Raw genomic sequence first — 6,000 nt, 5'->3', positions numbered from 1 at the left:
CCAAAGGCTGCAGCAGGGCCTACAGCCCTGCTGCTATTGGCTGCCCGAGCTGTTTACCAGGAAAACCCCGCCCCCCCCCGCACACCACGTGGCCTGGCGGCGTCACCCCCGGCAACCGGGAGGGACGCCGGGCACGCAGCCCAGCCACGGGGAGCGAGAAGAGGAGATCCCCGCAGCACCAGGTAAGGGATCGGCCCGGACCAACCAGAGGCCGGGGCCACAGGGGTCCGCCCCCTCGTGCCCCACGGGATGCGAGCAAAGTGGTGTCAGCCGGAACCACCGAGGCCAGCCCGTGTAGCTGGCACCAGAGGTAGCTCCGGGTTATCGGGACTGCTGACGGGGTAGGCCCCGCCCCCCTGCACCACGCGTCCCGGCAGCCGCCGGAGCCGGGGGAGCCCAAAAGGCTGCAGCAGGGCCTACAGGCCCGCTGCTATTAGCTGCCCGAGCTTTTTACCAGGAAACTCCGCCCTCCGCACACCACGTGGCCCGGCGGCGTCACCCTGGCAACCGGGAGGGACGCCGGGCACGCAGCCCAGCCACGGGGAGCGAGAGGAGGAGATCGCCACAAAGGTACCGGGTAGGGGATCGGCCTGGTCTAACGGAGGCTGGTGCTACTGAGGCTCCAACCTCCTCGGCCCCCACGCATCCCGGTAGTGTTACTGCGGCTGGAAGGAGGGGGTGCGGGATGGGGCACCAGTGAGTCGCTCAGACAAGCTTGGAGGACCCCGGAGCGGGGGAAACCTGGGGCGGGGAAGCTCCGGTCCACCACCTGTGACCCCTGCGAGCCAGTGCAGTGCAGGAAGGGAGGAGAGGCCGGGGTGCTTGGTATCATGTGAGGATGAATTGAAGGCCGGGGACCCGGGCTTACCGTACTGGAACCACTCCGCTCCCTGCACACACACTCCTCCGAAAATGACTCATACGCCCCGCCTTCATGGTGGAGGGGTGTTTTATAGTCGTGCCTCCGTCATGGCTCCACCTAGAGGTGCGGGGGCATGGGAATTCACGCCCCCTCGCACAAATTCAGCCTTAACAGGCTTCCCACATAAAGTTTTAACAGCAAGTAAATAGCAAATTGTCTCATAATTACGTAAGGAACAATATATTAAAAGTTTAATTTGGTGACAGATACTCTTTATCCCCTTAAGGACGGACCCATTTTTTACCTTAATGACCAGGCTCTTTTTTTTTTATTTGACATATGTCTCTTTAAATGGTGATAAATTTAGAACGCTTTTTCTGAGTGGAGCAATTCTGAGATAGTTTTTTTAGTGACATATTGTACTTTATATAAGTGGTGAATTTTAATTGACACATGAAAATTTTTTTTTTTAAACTCTGGAAAATTTCAGTTTTTTTATTATTATTTCTTTTATGGTGTTCACTGTGATTTAAATGTTTTAAATGATGTTTATTCTGTGATTCAGTATTATTATGGCGATACACATTTTATATAGCTTTTTTATATATGTTCCGACAGACTTTTTTATTTTTCGTCTGACACCATTGAGTGAGGGCTTATTTTTGTGGTATCATTTTTTTTGATACATGCTACCTTTTGATCTTTTTTATTCCACTTTTTGTATTAAAATTGGCGAATTGTTGAGCTTTTTTGTTGTTTTTTTACGGCGTTCACCGTGCAGGATAATTTACATTATAGCATTATAGTACACATCATTAGGGAAGTTGCAATACCTATTATGTAAATGATTTGTATTTTTTTTCATTGATAACACATGGCTTTTATTGGGAAAGGGGAATTTTTTTTTTTACTTCATACTTTTAATGATGAACTCCCCCCCCCCCCCCACACTTTTTACAGGTTATACTATGCTGCAGTACATTTGTACTGCAGCACAGTATGACCTGAGCAGCTGCACACAGTACAGCCAGTGCGATCCAGCCTGTGGCTGGATCTCACAGGCTTCTGAAGCAGGCAGACAGGAGGTCATCATCTGACCTCCTGCTGCCATGGCAACCAATGACAACCCGCAATCGTGTCGTGGCGCCTCTGTTGGTGAACAGGGGGAGCTGCCTCCCTCTGTCACCAGCGATCAGTGCTGTGGTCAGATTGACTACAGCACTGAAGGGGTTAACTGTCAGGGTCGGAGCGCAGCTCCACTCCTGAAAGCTGTGGCAGGTGCCCAGTGATATGTGATCACCGGCCCCAGCCGCCGATCACCACCTGCACGCTTGCGGCGCTGTGATTGGGAATGGACATGTATATACGTCCATTTGCGTTAAGTCACGGTAAAAATGGACGTATATATATATATATATATATATATATATATATAAATATATATATATATATATATATATATATATATATATATATACGTCCATTTGCGGCAAGGGGTTAAGGCTAAGTTACGACGACATAGTCATCTTCCTTATATGAAATGGCTAATTTGTGTGTTCCTTTATTAAGGTGTAAATGTTTCTTTAAGGCTGCTATATATTTTCGGGCTATTTAATTGTATTATTGAACACATGGATCATTAACTATTGAGTGATGTTAGTACAAACATCTCTTTGTATCACAGTAGTTTAAAGCAATAACTTTGCCAGCTGTGAAGTATGCACAATTGACACTACAGTATCTCTAATGTGAAAGCATTATTTATTAGTTTGATCTTCTCTTGTGTTAGTTGTGTCAAGATTGGTTGTGTTGGCTTAATTTGCTGTTTATAGTTTATATTTTATTGAATTGTGTTTGGCATAATGTATAGGACACAGGACTCTATAGTTCAATATATACTCAATATGGAGATTATGGGGAGGGGTTGTCTGTGACACAAAATCATTCTATGAGCCTTTGATCATTTTCATTAATGGTTTTTTCATGTTGTCTTTCTGTTCATGTGTTCCATGTATATTCTTAATAAAGTAATCATCAGTATTAAGGATAAAGAATGGGACCGACTATAGAACTGATGGCAAATTGAACGGGGGAAAAAAAGTGGAAAATATTGTCCACTTATGATAAGAATTTAGTCCTTTAAAAGACAAATTAAATTAAATAATATTTTTACTATAAATTTTTATACCTTCAGACCTGGACCCTTGGTTTACATTTTATGTGCTAAAATGAAATAAATAAAGAACTTGTGTTTCTCTCCATCATTCTTCACGTAATACCCCAGAATAGCAAAGTGAAAACAGAATGTTAAAAATCTCTAATTTATTGAAGAGAAAAAAACTCAAATATTACATGGACATACATATTCACAACGTTTACTCAGTTCTTCTTAGTTGAAGTAACTTTGTTAATGATTACAGCCTCCAGTCTTCTTGGGACCACAAGGTTTGTACACTTGGTTGCACAATTGGATTAGGAGATTATCTGCCATTCTGCTCTGCAGATCCTCTCAAACTCTGTCAAGTTAGGCTGGGTTCACACTACGTTTTTCAACTAAGGTTCCCGCATACGTTTTCTATCAAAAACCGTATGGGGGAAAAAACGGATGGAACAGTATGGGAAAAAGTAAACCGTATGGGTTTTTAAACAGTATACTGTTTTTAAAAGTGCATACTGTTCCGTCCGTTTTTGTAGAAAAAAAAACCATACGTTTTTGAAAATTTTGTCCATTTTTAATGGGAGGGGTCTTGGGTGGGGACTTTAGGATTCAAATGCGCATGTGCAAAGTAAAAACGTGTACGTTTTGCCCGTATGGAACCGTATACATGTGCGTTTCCCATTGATGTCCATGTTAAAAAAAACGTATGCGGTTGCAGTACGGTTTTTAAACCGGAGACAAAATCGTGGTCAACCACGGTTTTGACTCCGGTTTAAAAACCGTACTGCAACTGCATACGTTTTTTTAACATGGACGTCAATGGGAAACGCACATGTATACGGTTCCATACGGGCAAAACGTATACGTTTTTACTTTGCACATGCGCATTTGAATCCTAAAGTCCCCACCCAAGACCCCTCCCATTAAAAATGGACAAAATTTTCAAAAACGTATGGGTTTTTTTCTACAAAAACGGACGGAACAGTATGCACTTTTAAAAACAGTATACTGTTTAAAAACCCATACGGTTTACTTTTTCCCATACTGTTCCATCCGTTTTTTTCCCCCATACGGTTTTTGATAGAAAACGTATGCGGGAACCTTAGTTGAAAAACGTAGTGTGAACCCAGCCTTAGATGGGGACCACTAGTGGACAAATATTCTTACTTCTCTGCAGAGATGTTCAAATGGGTTCAAGTTAAGGATCTGGCTGAGGCTGGGTTCACACTACGTTTTTGCCATACTGTTTTCAATCAGTTTTTCTAAAGAAAACCGTATGGCAAAAAAACGGATGGAACAGTATGGAAAAAAAAAAAGTAAACCGTATGCGTTTTTAAACAGTATACTGTTTTTAAAAGTGCATACAGTTCTGTCGGTTTTTATTTTAAAAAAACCCATGTTTTTGAAAATGTTGTCCATTTTTAATAGGAGGGGTCTTGGGTGGGGACTTTAGGATTCAAATGCACATGTGCAAAGTAAAAACATATACGTTTTTCCCGTATGGAATCGTATACATGTGCGTTTCCTATTGACGTCCATGTTAAAAAAAAACGTATGCGGTTGCAGTACGGTTTTTAAACTGGAGTCAAAACTGTGGTTGACCACAGTTTTGACTCCGGTTTAAAATCTGTACTGCAACCGCATACGTTTTTTTTAACATGGACGTCAATGGGAAACGCACATGTATACGGTTCCATACGGGAAAAACGTATACGTTTTTACTTTGCACATGCGCATTTGAATCCTAAAGTCCCCACCCAAGACCCCTCCCATTAAAAATGGACAAAATTTTCAAAAACTTATGGTTTTTTTTTCTATAAAAACTGACAGAACTGTATGCACTTTTAAAAACAGTATACTGTTTAAAAACGCATACGGTTTTCTTTTTTCCATACTGTTCCATCCGTTTTTTTGCCATGCGGTTTTCTTTAGAAAAACGGATTGAAAACAGTATGGCAAAAACGTAGTGTGAACCCAGCCTGAGCCACTCAAGGACCATCACACAGTTGTCTTTAAGGGTATGTTCACACAGGATCCTGTGAAGATTTAATGCGCAGGATTTGTAATTGAAGATTAGAAGCTGTGCTCAGTCATTTCATTTACATTGAAATCTGGAGCAGAAAATCCTGTGCATCAAATCTGCATACGTGTGAACATACCCTAAAGGGATATTCCAGTAAAAAAAAAAAAAAATTATATCAATTGGCTCTAGAAAGTTAAACACATTTGTAAATTGCTTCTATTAAAAAATCCAAGTACTGGAAAGATTAAGATTTTTTAGTAGAAGTAATTTACAAATTTATTGAATTTTCTGGAGCCAGTTGATATAATTTTTTCACTGGAATACCATGTATCATGTATTGTCTTGGCTGTGCTTGAAAGGAGAATTTTTTGCCTAGTTGAATGTTCAGAGCACTCTGGATCAGGTTTTCAAAAATAATATCTCCATCATTGCTCTATTCAGGTTTTTCTCAAACCCCGACAAGTCTCCTTGTTCCAGCAGCTGAAGAACACCCCCACAGTATGATATGATGTTCACTGTCCTTCATTGTAGGGATTGTATTGGGTAGAGATAGGTGAATTGCAGCTGACAAAGTCTAATTTGTTCCGAATATCATGGAAAATTTGATTCTGAACAAATCCGAATTTACTCGTGCTTCGTGGTAACAAATCGCTTCATTCACTACATTTTCGGGGGGCTAAAATGGCAGCTATATGTGTGAGGACATGAGGCAAAAAGTTTGGAAAGGTGGGATCACCCTGAATCACATGGCGGCATGCAGCCTATCAGCAGCCAGTCCTGTGATGTCACAGCCCTATATATTCGGCAGCCATTGCGTTTTCCTGAGAGAGCAGAGACTGTGTGTGCGTGCACTGATCACCATTACTGACAATACAGATTGTCACAGAGGCGAATCCATTCACCTAAAGTCTGCATTCATTCTGACTAGAGAGAGCAGACACTGTGTGGTCACTAATC

The 6,000-nt window shown here is 42.1% G+C and overlaps 1 long non-coding RNA gene across 2 annotated transcripts in view; it reads left to right on the top strand.

The window, feature by feature from the left end:
- Positions 1 to 520: 520 nt before the first annotated feature.
- The window catches only part of LOC130360610 (uncharacterized), an 81,936-nt gene continuing 76,456 nt past the window's right edge, over positions 521 to 6,000 (top strand). For both annotated transcript variants that reach the window (XR_008890731.1, XR_008890730.1), the window contains exon 1: positions 521 to 570. This is a non-coding gene — a long non-coding RNA (uncharacterized LOC130360610). The remainder of the gene's footprint in view (positions 571 to 6,000) is intronic.

Source organism: Hyla sarda, chromosome 3 (assembly GCF_029499605.1).
Source record: "Hyla sarda isolate aHylSar1 chromosome 3, aHylSar1.hap1, whole genome shotgun sequence".
NCBI classification, from domain to species: Eukaryota; Metazoa; Chordata; class Amphibia; order Anura; family Hylidae; genus Hyla; species Hyla sarda.
Note: the sequence above shows the minus strand (reverse complement) of the source record. Positions and strands in the feature narration are given on the sequence as shown.